The following is an 18,901-nucleotide window of genomic DNA, read 5'->3' on the forward strand; positions in this document are numbered from 1 at the left end:
AGACTGAGCTCAGTGTGTGAGTTAGGCAGTCTATAATTACTTTTTTCATATACATATAATATGCCTTGATTCTGCTACAGAGCACCGTGGCTTTTCTTTTTTTTCTGTGCGTGTGTGTGGATTTCTGTGCCTGTGTGGGTCATCTCTTTTACGATCAGTTGTGTACTCATGTCTAATCTCTGCTAAAGAAAGGAAGGCACTATCTCTCCTGCAGTGAAACTCACAGGCTGTCTGTAATTTAACTCTAGGATCCTGATGGCAGTTCTGTTGCTTATTACCATGTGATCTTGGACAAATTTCCTAAATTCTCTAAGTCTCAGTTTCCTCATATGTAAAAAGGATAGGGTATCCTCAGTTTTCCTGGGGCTGAGGGGATTCCCTAGATGCATATTTTTCAACACTAAAATTAGGAAAGTCCCAGACAAACTAGAATAAACTAGTCATACTAACAAAGAGGGAATTTTTTAAAAGTACCTTCCATTTGTATTATTTTTTAAAGATGAACTATAGGATGTTTGTCTTTCTCTGATTTATTTTGATGATGATGATTAATTAATAAGAGAGTCATGTCTGACTCTCTTGACCTTATGGACTGTAGCCCCCCAGGCTCCTCTGTTACGGGATTTCCCAGGCAAGAATATTGGAGTGGGTTGTCATTTGCTTCTCCAGGGGATCTTCCAAACCCAGGGATCAAACCCAGGTCTCCTGCATTGCAGGTGGATCCTGTATTGCAGGCAGATTCTTTACAGACTGAGCCACCAGGGAAGCCCTTGACTTACTTTACCTAGTATAATCTCTAAGTCCATTCATGTGGCTGCAAATGGCATTATTTCATTCTTTTTTATGACATGTTATATTCATTGTACGTATGCACCACATCTTTTTTATCCTTTCCTCTATCAATGAACATTTAGGTTGCTTTCATGTCTTGGCTACTATAAATAATGCTGCAATTAACTTATTTATAAAACAGAAATAGACTTACAGACTTCAAAAGCAAATTTATGGTTACCAAAGGGGAAATGTTGGGACAAGAGATAAATTAGGAGTTTGGGATTGATTAACAAATACACATTACTTATATAAAATAGATAATTGGAAAGGACCTACAATATAGCACAGGGAACTCTACTCAATATTCTGTAATAACCTATAGGGGAAAAGAATCTGAAAAGAAATAAGTATATGTTTATGTATAAATTAATCACTGTGTTGTACACCTGAAAATAACACGACATTGTAAATCAACTACGTGTGTGCTAATTGCTTCAGTCATCCCAACTCTTGGCAGCCTATGGACTGTAGCCTTCCAGGCTCCTCTATCTATGAGATTCTCCAGACAAGAATACTAGAGTGGGTTGCCATGCTCTCCTCCACGGTATCTTCCTGATCCAGATCAAATCTGCATCTCCTATCTTCTGCATTGGCAGATGGGTTCTTTACCAGTAGTGTCACCTGAGAAGCCCAGGTCAACTATAATATAAATACAGTTTTTAAAAAGTCCCTTCTACCTGTGGTGTGCTGGAACTACTCCTACTCATGATGAGAGCCAACTGTTATAATTAGAAATTTTGTGGGCCAGTTGCTATATATTCAGAAATTTTGTGAACTGTTGGTGACTTGAAATCATCCATGCTGGGACTATTTCCACAATCAGCAAATGTTACAAACTAGGGCTTTTTTTCCTTAGAGAATTAGCTAACTAGCGTACCACCTCCTACCAAACAACAAAGCTAATAAAATGACTAACTGAAATAATCCATGTAAAATGCTTAGTGTAATGCATGATATAAGTGAAAGTGAAAGTCACTCAGTCATGTCTGACTCTTTGGGACCCCATGGACTATACAGTCCATGGAATTCTCCAGGCAAGAATACTGGAATGGGTAGCTTTTCCCTTCTCCAGGGGATCTTCCCAACCCAGGGATTAAACCCAGGTGTCCCACATTGCAGGCGGATTATTTACCAGCTGAGCCACAAGGGAAGCCCAAAGAATACTGGAGTGAGTGGCCTATTGCTTCTCCAGCAGATCTTTCAGACCCAGGAATTGAACTGGCGTGTCCTACATTGCAGGCAGATTCTTTACCACTTGAGCTATCAGAAGCCTGCATGATACAAAGTAAGTGCTAATTCAGCATCACTGCTTAGTCATTTATTATTACAATTATTATGAATTTTGCATTGGCATTCAATAAACATGTTAAAATGAACTGAACTCTGCCTGAAGGCATTCCCTATAAATTATTTCAATAGTTTTTTTTTGTTGTTGTTGTTGTTAAATTGCATCTGGAACATAGACTAAGTATATATTGTAGGTCTTCAAACTGGTTTCTCTTTCTCTTTCTCCCTTTCTTATAAATTCCCTCTTTGTGAGCCTAGAAAGATCTCTCATTTTCCTGCTGCACTATGGCTAGTCCTCAGACATTGCATGTCAAGCTTGGGGCAATGACTCTAGCTCCAGGAGTCCATGAAGAATTATGCATTGGTGCTGTGCATGGAGCATGGTAAACTGGATTATGCTAACAAAGTATATTCTGCGAGGTGGCCCCCTGTGAGGTGACTGAGACCACCTCTACATGGTTTGCCTCACCCACTGCCCAAATCTTCCCTGCATTTTTCCAATCCCCAAATACCGCTAGAAATTCCTATTTATAATCTTTGTGTTATTGAGTTTGACATCTTTTAAAAGCAAATCCATTCCTTGGTAAAAGTAACACATTAGGTCAGCAACAGAGTGCAAATTAGTTTATCAAGTTGCCTGTGTGTGTGCTCAGTCATGTCTGAGTCTTCTGGACTCAAGAAAATATTCTTGCTTAAAGGAAATTGACCCAGGAAAGTGATGAGAGGAAAGTTCTGGAATTTGGGAGATTATAGAAGATGGCAGGTGTGAGTGGGGAAAGGGATGTCAAAAACCAGTAGGCAACAATGTGGAATGGCACCCCACTCCAGTACTTTTGCCTGGAAAATCCCATGGATGGAGGAGCCTCGTTAGGCTGCAGTCCATGGGGTCTCTAGAGTTGGACGCGACTTCACTTTCACTTTTCACTTTCATGCATTGGAGAAGGAAATGGCAACCCACTCCAGTGTTCTTGCCTGGAGAATCCCAGGGACAGGGAAGTCTGGTGGGCTGCCGTCTATGGGGTCTCACAGAGTCGGACCCGACTGAAGCGACTTAGCAGCAGCAGCAGCAGCAACAATGGGGAATATTGATTCCTTGGATGGAGGAGTATAAATGAAGAAGGGGATAGTCAGTGCAAGAATACAGATGAGGGAAAATAATGAAAATACATGTCTCCAATTCTTGAATATTGAGAACTAAGGAACCTCCTGAATTTTCAGAGTCTAGAAAGAAGGTCAAAGTCAAAAGAGTTGAAGTGCTATCAAACCTCTAACAGTTTTGTTAAGGGCCAGCCTAGATCTTCAAACATAAAACTGTATGTCTAAGAGGAAATATGTCTAAATAATTCTATCTCTAGTTCATTAAGAAATCTCAGATACACAAAATGAAGACACTCTGCCTGGACTAATGGAAGATGAAAGCATCCTAATTCCAACATATTAGATCATCATCTGAGGGTTTTGTCCTCTTTCCATCTCTGTCCAGTTGAAGCCAGCAGGCATTCCCTCCTCCTGAGGAACAGATCAATCTCTTAGGATTGTCATGTTAATTCAAGCTGAAGAACCCTACTGGTCACCCAGCAAGACATTTCAAGAAGCGGTGTGTGAGCCCCTCAGTTCTTGTTCAGTGTTGGGGGATTTCCAGCTGATGTCTTTGATTGCTCTTATATAGATAATGTAACATCATAAAAGAGGAATTTCTGTAGTAGCTTGCTTGCCATGAAAGGCTGCCCGTGGCTTCCCAGCATTCCCTGATGTGAGTGCTGGTTTCGGAGTTCTCTGCAGTTTAAGACAGAAAGGGAAGGGATGAGTGGGGGGCAGAAGAGGATTTCTGTACAGACCTACGTCTTCCGAAATGCTGGACTAGAAAGAAGGAGCAACAGGAAACAGCATTCCCAATACTCAGACATGCATTAGATGCCCCGCCCCTCTTGTTTGTTTTGTTATAAAAATTCAATCTCTGTATTGAGCCAGGTGTTCTTTCCTGTATCTGTTATTTTCCCTGCTCTCTCTTTTCAATGGCCCCTTGCCTTTTAAAACTATTGACTGAAAGCTTTTCCCTTCCTTGGGTCAATTCACCACAGAAAGTATCTACTCGTGTGTACCCAGTAGCATAACCCATCCACACCAGGGAACAAGCCGAAAGAGACCTAAAACTTGGTCTATGTGCTTCAGGAACTTCCATTAGAAGCAAATATTCATGGTGCATTTAAAGAAAAGTGAATCATTCAGTGATGTTACAATATCTTAATGTGACTTCAGGAAAGAAAGCTGAGAGGGGATAAAGACTTGAGACAGATGTTCTGGCCCTTTGTGAAAATGTTACTAATCATAAGATAAAAGATAATGAAAGTAAAACAAAATTTTAGGCAAGGGAAACCAATCCATCAAAAGCACAGAGTTTGGAATAAACAGCATGTTTTGTTTGTCTGGTGTTTGTTCTTTTATACAATAAATATTTACCGAGTCCCTATCAGGAACCCAGCCCTGTTCCAGGGAGTTGGGGATTCATCCTTGAAAATAAATCATTGTTCTCCTAGGAGTTGATATTCTAGTGGAGCCATTGAGAAAATGAATGATTAAGCAAAATAATTTCAATTAGAGATTAGCAGGATTAAGGAAAAATTAAAGGAAAAAGTGCTCTTGGAATAAGGATGGCCAGGGAAGGCCTCTCTGAGAAGGTTATAATTTTGCTCTGACCTGAAGACTACAAAAGAACAAGGCACATGAAGCAGGGAAGAGCTTTTCAGACAGATAGACCAAGTAAATGCCTAATAGCAGGAAACATCTTGGCAGATTAAAGTCAACCCTGATTGTACATTAGAATTACCAGGGGAGCTTTTTAAAAAATGCATATAATTGGGCCCCACCTCCAGAGAACTTGTTTTAATAGATTTGGGGTGGTGCCCAGACATGGATATTTTTTAAAAACTTCCTCAGGTTATTCAAATGTCAGCCAAGGCTGAGAACAGGTGGATTGGAGAACAGTGGGTCTAAAAGTTTAACATGCATCAGAATAATCTGGGAGGCTTGTCAAACCCAGATGGCTGAGCCCCACCCCCAGAGTTGGGGACCCAGTTTGTCTGCAGTGGGGCACAGGAATTTGCATTACCAGCAAGTTTCCAGCAGATGCTGCTGCTGCTGCTCTGAGTTCCAAACTTGAAAACCCCTGGGTTCAAGAACAAAATGGAAGCTGATATTGAATGAGGAACAGAGGGGTATGAAAGAAGCTAGAAGGATGGAGTTGGAACTTTTGTTCTAGAAAGGCATACATGCAGAGCTGAGCCACAGACACAGAAATAAAGAGGGTAGATGTGAGACTGCAAGATCATTATGGATGTCAAAGGAGAGATGTAGAGCAGAAGTCCAGTCAGATGGGATGGCAGATGAGGATCCTGGAGGGCTGTTCTGGATGAGCAGAGATGACATGACAAGCAGATAAAGATCTGGGACTCTTCTGAGTGAGCAGAATGTGGATGAAGAATGTCCCCTGCTGTGTCAGCAAACAAAAGATATTGTGGCCATCAAGCCATCAGCTACTGCAGCCACCCTGACTGACGGTGTACCCTGAGGGAATTCAGGATAGGAAAAAAAAGGGGGGGAGATACTGACCCTAGATGGTTAAGGTGCATAAAAAACAGATAAGTTTGGTGAGCCCAGATTCTTGCATGTTTTCATACAGACACATGTTAAATTCATTAACTTAAGCAGTCTGGTTTTTATTTGCATGCTAAGTTTCTTCAGTCATGTCTGACACTTTGCGATCCCACGGACTGTAACCCGCTGGGCTCATCTGTACATGGGATTCTTCAGGCAAGATTACTGGAGTGGGTTGCCATGCCTACAACCTGACCCGGGGATCAAACCCGGTCTCTTATGTCTCCTGCATTAGTACGTGGGTTCTGTACCACTAGTTCCACCTGGGATGTCTGGGTTTTATTTAATTGACAATAATCTTTAGATGTTCTGACTACCTGGGTTTTGTTGCAAAAACTACATTTCCTGGCTCCTCCTTACTTCTTCAGAACAGAATCTCAGAACTCTGACAGGCTATCTCCCAGGCTTAAATCCTCAGTTTGCATGCTGAATAAAGCATAATTCTCAACTTTCATGCTGTGTATTTTCTGCAGTTGAGAAGAGAAAGGGATGAGCGAGGAGGAACACGTGTACTAAAAAGAGGAAAAGATGCAAAAATATCAAGAGGAGCAACTTGGAGACTAATCTGGAGTTTGAGAGAATGGCCAGTTACACCGCCATCAGTTTATAGATGACACTGCAGCCGCAGGACTGGATGACATCTTGGAGGGAAATTTGAGGTAGAGCAGTGAAGCTAGAGAGAGCAGCTACCACACGTCTGAGGTCCGAAATCAGAGTGATTATATTCTTTGCAGCCAAAGATGGAGAAGCTCTATACAGTCAGCAAAAACAAGACCGGGAGCTGACTGTGGCTCAGATCATGACTCCTTATTGCCAAATTCAGACCTAAATTGAAGACAGTAGGGAAAACCACTAGACAATTCAGGTATGACCTAAATCAAATCCCTTATGATTATACAGTGGAAGTGAGAAATAGATTTAAGGGACTAGATCTGAGAGACACAGTGCCTGATGAACTATGGATGGAAGTTCGTGACATTGTACAGGAGACAGGGATCAAGACCATCCCCATGGAAGAGAAATGCAAAAAAAGCAAAATGGCTGTCTGGGGAGGCCTTACAAATAGCTGTGAAAAGAAGAGAAGTGAAAAGCAAAGGAGAAAAGGAAAGATAAGCATCTGAAGGCAGAGTTCCAAAGAATAGCAAGGTGAGATAAGAAAGCCTTCCTCAGCGATCAATGCAAAGAAATAGAGGAAAACAACAGAATGGGAAAGACTAGAGATCTCTTCAAGAAAATTAGAGATACCAAGGGAACATTTCATGCAAAGATGGGCTCGATAAAGGACAGAAATGGTAGGGACCTAACAAAAGCAGAAGACATTAAGAAGAGGTGGCAAGAATACATAGAAGAAATGTACAAAAAAGATTTTCACGACCCAGATAATCACGATGGTGTGATCACTGACCTAGAGCCAGACATCCTGGAATGTGAAGTCAAGTGGGCCTTAGAAAGTATCACTACGAACAAAGCTAGAGGAGGTGATGGAATTCCAGTTGACCTATTCAAATCCTGAAAGATGATGCTGTGAAAGTGCTGCACTCAATATGCCAGCAAATTTGGAACACTCAGCAGTGGCCACAGGACTGGAAAAGGTCAGTTTTCATTCCAATCCCAAAGAAAGGGAATGCCAAAGAATGCTCAAACTACCGCACAATTGCACTCATCTTACATGCTAGTAAAGTAATGCTTAAAATTCTCCAAGCCAGGCTTCAGCAATATGTGAACTGTGAAATTCCAGATGTTCAAGCTGGTTTTAGGAAAGGCAGAGGAACCAGAAATCAAATTGCCAACATCCGCTGGATCATGGAAAAAGCAAGAGAGTTCCAAAAAAACATCGATCTCTGCTTTATTGACTATGCCAAAGCCTTTGACTGTGTGGATCACAATAAACTGTGGAAAATTCTGAAAGAGATGGGAATACCAGACCAGGTCAGGGAATACCTGACCTGCCTCTTGAGAAACCTGTATGCAGGTCAGGAAGCAACAGTTAGAACTGGACATGGAACAACAGACTGTTTCCAAATAGGAAATAGATTACGTCAAGGCTGTATATTGTCACCCTGCTTATTTAACTTATATGCAGCGTACATCATGAGAAATGCTGGGCTTGAAGAAGCACAAGCTGGAATCAAGATTGCCGGGAGAAATATCAATAATGTCAGATATGCAGATGACCCCACCCTTATGGAAGAAAGTAAAGAAGAACTAAAAAGCCTCTTGATGAAAGTGAAAGAGGAGAGTGAAAAAGTTGGCTTAAAGCTCAACATTCAGAAAACTAAGATCATGGCATCCAGAACCATCATTTCATGGGAAATAGATGGAGAAACAGTGGAAACAGTGTCAGACTTTATTTTTCTGGGCTCCAAAATCACTACAGATGGTGATTGCAGCCATGAAATTAAAAGACGCTTACTGCTTGGAAGGAAAGTTATGACCAACCTAGACAGCATAGTAAAAAGCAGAGACATTATTTTGTCAACAAAGATCCGTCTAGTCAAGGCTATGGTTTTTCCAGTGGTCATGTATGGATGTGAGAGTTGGACTATAAAGGAAGCTGAGCACAGAAGAATTAATGCTTTTGAACTGTGGTGTTGGAGAAGACTCTTGAGAGTCCCTTGGACTGCAAGGAGATCCAACCAGTCCATCCTAAAGATCAGTCCTGGGTGTTCACTGGAAGGACTGATGTTGAAGCTGAAACTCCAATACTTTGGTCACCTGATGTGAAGAGCTGACTCATTTCAAAGGACCCTGATTTTAGGAGGGATTAGGGGCAGGAGCAGAAGGGGACAACAGAGGATGAGATGGCTGGATGGCATCACCGACTCAATGGACATGGTTTGTGTGAACTTCAGGATTTGGTGATGCACAGGGAGGCCTGGCATTCTGCGGTTCATGAGGTTGTAAAGAGTTGGACAAGACTGAATTGAACTGAATTGAACAAAATGTATGAGCACTGGGTAGAAATTATATTGAAGGGATTTAAACAAGCAAAGGATTTTGGTAAGATGACCGTATATAGTCTGGAAGTTTATATTTTATTATTTCATGTCTTGTTGTAAATGAACACATATATGGATAACTTTCCTGAAGTAAAACAAATTACATGCATAAAAGCTCCTGTGGGTTTGATCTATAACCATTAGTTCCCTGGAAAACTCAGTAAACTGCAAGGCATGAGTGACTACAATTTTGGGTCATGTTCAATTTAAACACACTCATATACTCTATAATACGTTTGCAACATCAAAGGATAGGAAGCAGGAGAGATAATCAAATGTAATACTTGAATAGCCAAGTTCAAATCCTTTTACCGTTTACTACTTATAAGCATTTAGGAAGCCCCTGCCAGGTACTAATTTTTACATTAAACCTTTCCTCTGCTATCCTATTTTATCCTTTTAACAACCTTACAGGATGGCTACACTTTGAGCACTTATTTAACAAAGAAAGTTAAGAACCCAAGTCAGAGTCAGCAGCTGAACTTTAAATAAGTCATTTGTTCCTGTGAAATTTAATTTTGTATTTATAAAGCAAATATTTTTATTATAGCTTGGTAGTTTGTTGTTTTGCTTTGTTTGTTCTGTTTGTTGTTAGACATCATTAAATGAGATGTCAGTGTGAACTTGATGAACTGTTAAATACAGATATCACTATAAAAACTTGCATGAATCCATGAATAGACCCTCTCGATATTTCTCTATAGCTACCTCGGTGGAGAGGTAGAATAAGGTATATTATGATTATGGACTTTTTGAATTTAGGTTGATTTAGAATCATTAGAGAAGGAAATGGCAAGCCACTCCAGTGTTCTTGCCTGGAGAATCCCAGGGACAGGGGAGCCTAGTGGGCTGCCGTCTCTGGGGTCGCACAGAGTCAGACACGACCGAAGCGACTTAGCAGCAGCAGAATCATTTATAGTTCTTTGCTATGCCTGCTGGAAAACGACTTCGGCATCAAGCCTGGAATCATCTTTGCCGAGATGCCATGTGGCAGACAGCATTTACAGAACTTAGATGATGCTATCAACAGGTCTGCCTGGACTATCTTACTGTTGACTGAAAACTTCTTAAGGGACACCTGGTGTAAGTTCCAGTTCTATCCAGTTCTATTCGTCCCTTATGAACTCCGTTAACAGGTAGCACAAGTACAACTCCGTCATCCCCATGCAGCCCCTGAACAATCCCCTGCCCCGAGAGAGGACTCCCTTTGCGCTATGAACCATCAACGCCCTGGAGGAAGAAAGTCGTGGCTTTCCTACCCAAGTGGAAAGGATTTTTCAGGAGTCTGTGTACAGGATACAGCAAGCTATATGGAAAGAGACCAGAAATACAGTACAAAGGCAATTTGTTGCCTGAGACAGCACACACGACACATGACAGACTCTTGTTTTGTAAAACAAAGGATTTATCTTCACTTGCGAAAACAAGTTCCTAGGAAAAGTGTCTGGAGAAGGCAATGGCACCCCACCCCAGTACTCTTGCCTGGAAAATCCCATGGAAGGAGGAACCTGGTGGGCTGCAGTCCATGGGGTCGCTAAGAGTCGGACCTGACTGAGCAACTTCACTTTCACTTTTCACTTTCACGCATTGGAAAAGGAAATGGCAACCCACTCCAGTGTTCTTGCCTGGAGAATCCCAGGGACGGGGGAGCCTGGTGGGCTACTGTCTATGGGGATGCACAGAGTCGGACACAACTGAAGCGACTTAGCAGCAGCAGCAGCTATGCTCTGGAAATAATGAAAAGAAGGATTAAAAGGATAAACTGCAATGAGAGCAGATTTCAATATTTAAAAATTAAGCCCATAATGGGATAAGCAATTGTCTCTATATGAGGCCTCACAATTTAAATGCTAAAAGTGTAAAAGCAGAGAATAATATTTACATTTCAAAGCAACAATTAACTAAATCATCCTCAGTCTTTAAAATGCCTGAGAAACCTGACCTTATAAAATATAAAAATAAAAATAAACCAATTCTAATAAAAATTGTTATATACTAGTGATAACACACAAATTCATCTTAATTAATATCAAGGAACGATTCACTAGATGTTTACTGAGTCTGTGTTTCATTGAAATAAACTCTTATTTTCATTTCTAGATACATGCATCATTTTGCCAAGCTACTTAGAAAACAAGCTTCCATTTTGTTGTATTTGCATATAAACCAGAAGAGTTATTTGAAGAAGTATTTGAGTATTTAGCTGGCAGTGATCAATAAAATCAATGGGATTTTCCTAATGTTCTTATTGTGTTTTGAAAGATAATTTCACAATTAGAAACTGCTTGTTTATATATTATTAACATATTTTAGGATACCGAGTAGCCTGATGCATTTAGTAAACACTTTCTTATTAGATATGCTGCTTGGTATGTCTGCTGTACCATTCTAGATACTGTTTCTCTCATCCTCAATTTTTGTCTCCTTTCAAGCCTATTCATGGATTGTATTGTTGTTTAGTCACTAAGTTGTGTCCTACTCTTTGCCCACCAGGCTCCTGTGTCCATGGGATTTTCCAGGCAAAAAACCTGAGTGAGTAGTCACTTCTTACTCTAGGGAATCTTCCTGGGCCCAGGGATCAAACTCACATCTGTCTCGGCACTGACAAGTGAATTCTTTACCATCACATCACCTGGGAAGCCCTTTTACAAGATTAGGGCAGGTAATATCAAAGAGGGCTTCCCTGATGGCTCAGATGGTAAAAGAAGAGGAATATGGATTGGTGGGGACTGGGCTGCACAGAGGCACATGCCTAGAAAAAAAAGGCTGCTATATTTCACTCCAGGTTACTGATGTTAGGTGGATCTAAAGGCTTAGTCTTTCCAAAACTATAATCCTTAAGAGAAACTGGACTGCCAGATTGCCTTTAATACAATACCCTTGAATTTTAAATACTAGCAATGAATTCATACATTATAAAAGAATGTTCAGGTCAAATAAGGCACATATGCTTCCCAAATTTGGCCTGAAAATTGCCAGAAAAAGACTTCTGCATCCTCATATGTGGACCCCAGGAAGGCAGGGGTCAAGCTTGTCTGTAAAAGTCATTCAGTAATGTCCAACTCTTTGTGACCCCATGAACTATACAGTCCATGGAATTCTCCAAGCCAGAATACTGGAGTGGGTAAACTTTCCTTTCTCCAGGGGATCTTCCCAACCCAGGACTCGAACCCAGGTCTCCCGCATTGCAGGTGGATTCTTTACCAGCTGAGCTACAAGGGAAGGCTCAAGCTTGTTTACATTTATTATATTTAATATTTTATCTTCTGTGTCAAGCACAATACCTAGTACAGAGCAAGTGTTCAAATTATTTAATGGGAGAATAAATGATGACCCAATAGATGGAAGAGACCAGTATCATACCATCTGGAGAAGTTTCATTATTTATTGACTTAAAGAAAAGCAATATGATATAATAAAAAGCAGACCTATCTAGGAGGAAGGGCATGTGGGTCATGGCTTTAAATCTGCCTACAACCCTGTATGCAGTCTCAGGCAATTACTTTACTTAACTTAGTGTCCACATCTATGAAATGCTGAGATTGGATTATAGTGTTGGTTTTTCAAATGATGCTTCAAGGAGCCTTCAGAATTTTGGAGAGAAATGATTCAAGAGGATTTTGAAGGGATGAGATAGATACCTAACACAGAGAAATTCTTCAGGATTTCGAGATTCAAAATAAGATTACATTGACTTTCTGGTAAATCGTGGCAGAGGACATATAATTATTTTTCTGCTTCTTCCCAGAACTTTAAAATGACAAGAAAAGTACTTTTTAAGGCATAAAAAATATGCAGAACAAGAGGGTAAGGAGCAATACAACAGCAAGAAGAAACTAGATATCAGGGATTTAGCAAACTCAAGAAGGTTTTCTCCTAAGTCAGCTTTCCATTTTTACGCTAAGCATTATAGAAGTATTTGACTCTTTAGACTATGCCCTTGTACAGCTTTTAAAATACATTTTTAAAGAATGCATTAATATATTCTTTGATTAAAATATTGTAAAGATTGTTCTAATGTTAAAAAATTCTAAAGTTCTAATGTTAAAAACTATTGTAAACCCCTTCACTAGAAGAATCCTCTTCTGGTGTTACTGACTGTTCTGTGATTGACCTCTGTACAGCAGGTTGTATGGTACTGAGTTGTGAATATTGTACATCCCCTCAAGTTCTAACACAGTGTGCTGAATGGGTCCCACCAACAATCTACAGATGCATCCTGTCAGGACCACAGTTTCCTGGAATCTTTGCTCACAAAAGTTAGCCGTGGAGTTTGGGGAAAGAAACCTAGCCCCCTCTCTGGTAATGAGTACCATGAAATTTCATGCTCATCACAACCATTGACAAATCTTCCATTTATAAAATGTCTATAAGAATTGGACACCCAAGTCATTTGTTATAGTTATTCACTAATCGGGGTTTCAGAGCCAAGACAACTAGCATGGCCAAAGAATCATTTCTGATGAGATCAGCAACAGGAAAACTGAAGCCATCTCATTTTTGCAAATATCTAAATGGGGCTCACTCATCAATGTGTTTCAGATTCTTTCACAGCTTCAAATCTAATGGGCTGAGGCTGGGTTTCCTTGAGATAGCATTTCAGTGAAACACTTTCTAATTCATTTTACACAGCTCTTATTAGATTTGTAAGGAGATACACATTGTATAAGCACTCCGTGGTCATTTGAGAGGGGAGTAGTTATGTGACTCATTTAACAGGCAATTACCTGTTTAAAAAAGAGACAAATATCCTGTGTCTGACAGAGGCTATGTCTGTGTGACATGAACCAAATGTTGAGATTGTTAAAAAAAAAAACTTCACTGAGGTTGGTTCTGAGCCCTTTTACAGAATTCACTGTTCTTAGACTTAGGTTAAAAATAGATGCTTGATAGAAGTGTTCTGTATCTTGTCATATTGACTGTGGTGATGATTATACAAATCTACACATGATAAAAAATGTATAAGACTACACATACACACTCAGCATGAAGAAGTGGTAAACTATGAATAAATTTGATGGATATTATCAATGTTGACATCCTAGTTGGGATATTATACTATAGATTTTGAAGACATTACCATTGGGGAAACTGGGTGAAGGGTATAAAGTATCTTTCTGTGATAAAACTGCATGTGAATCCATAATTATTTCAAAATATGAAGCAAAAAAAAAGTAACTGTTGCTAACTGCATGTACTGAGCCACCAACTCAGTCTGATGGCTTACCATCATTCCAATTATATGTCCTATGAGATAAGGATGGGCAAGTGAGCTTCACTTAGAAGAGCACCTTCCAAATGTTTTGTGTATTTGGCTCAGTGGTAAAGAATCCCCTTGCTAATGCAGGAGATGAGGTTTTGATCCCCAGGTCAGGAAGATCCCCTGAAGAAGGAAATAGCAAGACACTTCAGTATTCTTGCCTGGGAAATCCCAGGGACAGAGGAGTCTGGTGGGCTACAGTCCATAGGGTTACAAAAGAGTTGGACACAATTTAGGGACAAAACAACAAATTTCAGGAAGGTCGTTGCTAGTGGTAGAATTTGGGTTAAGATGTAATTTTCTCTTTCTCCATGTCTCATGCGTGACTTGGGACTAGAAATAAAAATATCTGGTATGGCACCCAGCAATTAGTACCTAGGAAAAGTACTATGTTGTAATATACAGGTGGTTTTGTTCAGCTCTGAACCAGATATTAGACAGATGATGACAGGTGATATCTGAAGGAGATATTGGACAGATAGCCCATACTCTAGACCATACTGATGGTCTTTATCCATGCACTTTGCCAAGTAATGTTGGAGACCACCTTATGTGAACAGAGCTTTGTTCCTGCTCTTTGACTCTAGTTTGGCCCTGTGGCTTGCTTTGGGCAATGAGTTATTACAAATATAAAAAAGGAGAGGCTTGAAAAGCACTTATGTGGTTGAGTTTGTTCTCTTGTATTTAGGCCATTAAGAGACCAAGGCCACGTCAAGACTAGCCCACTGATCCTAAGAGGAGAATGAGAGAACTGTGGAGCAAAACTGCCCAGTTGATCAGTTCTAGCCAAATTTATCCTGAAGTGGAGTCCTTGACTGAACTAAAGATCCATGGCTAGACCCAGCCCAAAGGAGCTGTCAGAGGGATGTGAGAGTTCTAACAATGACTGTTGTTTGAAGCCATGAGTTTTGAGGTGATCTTACATGCAACAGCTGTTGTAGCCACTAAAATTGTGATAGATGACTTAGTTGACTTCAGATAGGTGTCTGGTATCTGGAAGACTGAGATAGGAGTAGGAGGGGTAAATTTTAATATTTCGGACTCATCTAAATTAGAATACAAAGTAGCAACTTATTTACAGAAAATGGACAGATGCCAACTATTAGAGTTGAGGAGAATAAGGTCTGCTGAAGTCATGTTTGTGGAGCTATTTGAGGTCATGAAGATAACTTGATGCTGATACACCTAAGCTTTTCAATGAAATTTATTTGACTGAAGACTAGGTGAGGCTGAATCATTGGGGAGGGGTTAAGTGGCCCTCGCCATAAACTCTACAGAGACAGGAGTCAGGCAGTTAGTACTGCTTCTTTCTAGATCAGGAAGTGGCACTTTTTTTTTCCTTCCTGTAAAGGGTCCTATAGCAAATATGTTAAGCTCACTGCAGATGGTGACTGCAGCCATGAAATTAAAAGACGCTTACTCCTTGGAAGGAAAATTATGACCAACCTAGATAGCATATTCAAAAGCAGAGACATTACTTTGCCAACAAAGGTCCGTCTCATCAAGGCTGTTTTTCCTGTGGTCAAGTATGTATGTGAGAGTTGGACTGTGAAGAAGGCTGAGCACTGAAGAACTGATGCTTTTGAACTGTGATGTTGGAGAAGACTCTTGAGAGTCCCTTGGACTACAAGGAGATCCAACCAGTCCATTCTGAAGGAGATCAGCCCTGGGATTTCTTTGGAAGGAATGATGCTGAAGCTGAAACTCCAGTACTTTGGCCACCTCATGCGAAGAGTTGACTCATTGGAAAAGACTCTGATGCTGGGACGGATTGGGGGCAGGAGGAAAAGGGGACGACAGAGGATGAGATGGCTGGATGGCATCACTGACTGGATGGACGTGGGTCTGAGTGAACTCCGGGAGTTGGTGATGGACAGGGAGGCCTGGCGTGCTGCGATTCATGGGGTTGCAAAGAGTCGGACACGACTGAGCGACTGAACTGAACTGAAAGTTTTATGGGCCATGCAGTTTTTGTCATAATTACTCAATATGTTGGCTACAGCACATAAGCACAGCCATAGGCAACATGTAAACAAATGAGGGTGACTGTTTTCCAATAAAACTTTATTTACAAGAACACAGACTAGAAGAAATGGGCCCTATAGCTAAAGTCCCTTTGATCTAGTAATTGGATTATATTATTGAATAAGGCATCTGAAATTAATTCTTTCTGAAAAATTTAAGAGAAAGATGGCAAATATAAGGCATGTATACCTTAAAATTTCCCCTTAAGCCAAAAACAGACATTACTAATCGATCCCAGAACCCTTTGCCCCAGTTTAGGAACTGTGCTCTGAATTCTTCACAGCAAAGCAATATAGGCAGCTACATCAATATGTCTGGGCTTCTCTGATGGCTCAGATGGTACAGAATCTGCCTGGAATGCTGGAGACTCAGGTTCGATCCCTGGGTTGGATAAAAGATTTCCACAGAGAAAGGAAAGGCAACCTACACCAGTATTCTTGCCTATAGAATTCCGTGGGCAGGGGAGCCTGTTGAGCTACAGTCCATGGGATCACAAAAAGTCGGGCACGACTGAGCAACTAACACACACACACTATCAATATGTCACTGGATATAAGCTACCTAAAAGAAATACAGCAAGAAATTTACTCTAACTTTAATTCAAATTTGTCTTTTAGCTTCCAGGGAAGAAATATTACAGATTTAAAACAGTGATTGTGAATTTAAAAGTCATTTTTCTGACAACAAGTCAGAGGTCTCTATAGTAAAATAATAATAATAGTAACATCAATTCGTAAGAATTGTTTCAAGTTAGATTATGTCAAAGCATTTGCTTTCAATCTGCACATATTTGTTTTGAAATTATGAATCTTGGATTGAGGAGACATTAGGGGACATGAAGACTCACAGGAGGGTGCAACTGGTTAAGGTAACATCTGGAGTCCAGAACTGTAAAATGGAGAGGTGATGGGAAGGGAGGAGTGTTTGTAAAATCAGGTAGGTTCCATGTGGGATGCCACATGCATTCAGCTAAGCCATGTGCCTGTGGACAAGGAGATACGGTGATGAGACAAATCGGATGTGAATTCTGGGAACTCAGTCTCTAAGCTCAACAGACGTGAATACAATCTTTGCCACAGAGCTGTAATGGCTGCAGGTGGGAGAAAAGGTTTCAGGGAAAACTGCAGACATTGGCAGCTATTTTGAGAAAGTCTTTCAAAATTAAAAAGTATTTTGTTTTCATGGTTCAACAAATCCAATATGCATTATTGAATATGGTTTTTGGTAGATTCACTAGCACACTGAGTCTAAATTATCAGGCTCATGCTGACTCCTGAGCCAAATGGTTTAATTTCACTTTCAGTTCCAAGATACCAGAGCTTGTAGCCAAAGCTGCTTGCAAAGCGGGCCTGAATGAGCTGCATCTGGTGTAACCAATAAGACATGACACTGGCCTTCTGGACTAACAGTGGGATTTCTCTTCATCTCTACCATTCTTTATGGCACCATCGTCCCTTTGTAATGGCTTGTGAACAGCTTGATCGCTGTAGGCATTTCTCTAGCAACCTCTCCCTCCACAGTCCACAAGGAAAGCCAGCCTGGGAAGTTGCAATTAATCACATGATTTCAGTCTGCAGCCTGGGCTAGGGAGGAATTCTGACACTACCCCTTGAAAAGAGGTGGTAAGTGCTGGGTGTAATCTGAAGGCAAGTGGCTCAGGCATCAGCAGTGCAGTGTCATTTAATGGCACAAACTCTGAGCAAATACTGAACTAATGTTTGGGGAACTGTATATGGGGTGAAATAATTAAATGTGTAGGGCTATTCCTAGAAAGAGTTCCCCCAAAAGACTTGGAAGAGGTAAAAAATGTAGAGCTATGACTTTTGAATGAGTCCACAGGAGTTTCTGACCCCTCAATAACAGAAAGTTTTTTTTTTTTTTTAATGTAATATGTGTTTTATTTCTTTGAGCCCCTCTTTTGCATAGGGGGGGAGTGGGGGAGGCAAGAATACTGGAGTGGGTTTCCCTTCTCCAGGAGATTTTCCCGGCCCAGAGATTGAACCCGGGTCTCCCGCATTGTAGGCAGACGCTTTACCATCTGAGCCACCAGGGAAGTCACTTAACATTCTTCTTTTTCAAGTAATTTATAGCAAGTAGTTCTATTTGCAGTTACATTTTCTTTCTTTTCTTTTTTTTGACAGTGTTGCACAGCATATGGGATCTTAGTCCCCATCTTGGGATCAAACCCATGCCCTTTACGTTGGAAGCACTGAGTCTTGTCGTTCACTAAGTCTTTTTAAAAAGTCTTAAGTAGAAAAGTACATGTTTGAGTGGACATGAACTTGGGCAAACTGCGAGAGATGGTAAGGGACAGGGAAGCCTAGTGTATTTCAGTCCATGGGGTTGCAAAGAGTTGGACACGACTTGGTGACTGAACAGCAACAGCAACGTATTTGAGATTCACATGCAGACACTACTATATACAAAATTGATAATCAACAAAGGACCTACTGTATAGCATAGGAAACTATACTCAATATTCTGTAATAACCTAATAGGGAAAAAATATGGAAAAATAGATATATGTATATATGTAGCTGAATTACTTTGCTGTACACCTGAAACGGACACAACATTATAAATCAAATGTACTCAAATATAAATATTTTTTAAGGTGCATATCTCCCCAGCATATTAAAGCCTGAGGTTTCTAGAAAGAACCTGGAGGAGTCACCAGGGCAAACATTCTATTGCTTCAACCTTTCAATAGAATTTGAGAAGAATTCTAATATTATTCTCCTTGTTCTGAACCTTCTCAGAGGGGAACAAAGAAGAGAGGCTAGCACAGGGCTACGAGACCAAGAGTTAGGGGGAAGAATTAAAAAAAAAAAGGCTGAAGTCC

At 40.5% G+C, this 18,901-nt stretch overlaps 1 pseudogene; it reads left to right on the top strand.

The window, feature by feature from the left end:
- The first annotated feature begins 2,406 nt into the window (after nucleotides 1–2,406).
- LOC105003874 lies at nucleotides 2,407–10,130 on the top strand (annotated as a pseudogene).
- Nucleotides 10,131–18,901: the final 8,771 nt, after the last annotated feature.

Source organism: Bison bison, unplaced genomic scaffold (genome assembly GCF_000754665.1).
Source record: "Bison bison bison isolate TAMUID 2011002044 unplaced genomic scaffold, Bison_UMD1.0 scf7180017864471, whole genome shotgun sequence".
Taxonomy (NCBI): domain Eukaryota; kingdom Metazoa; phylum Chordata; class Mammalia; order Artiodactyla; family Bovidae; genus Bison; species Bison bison.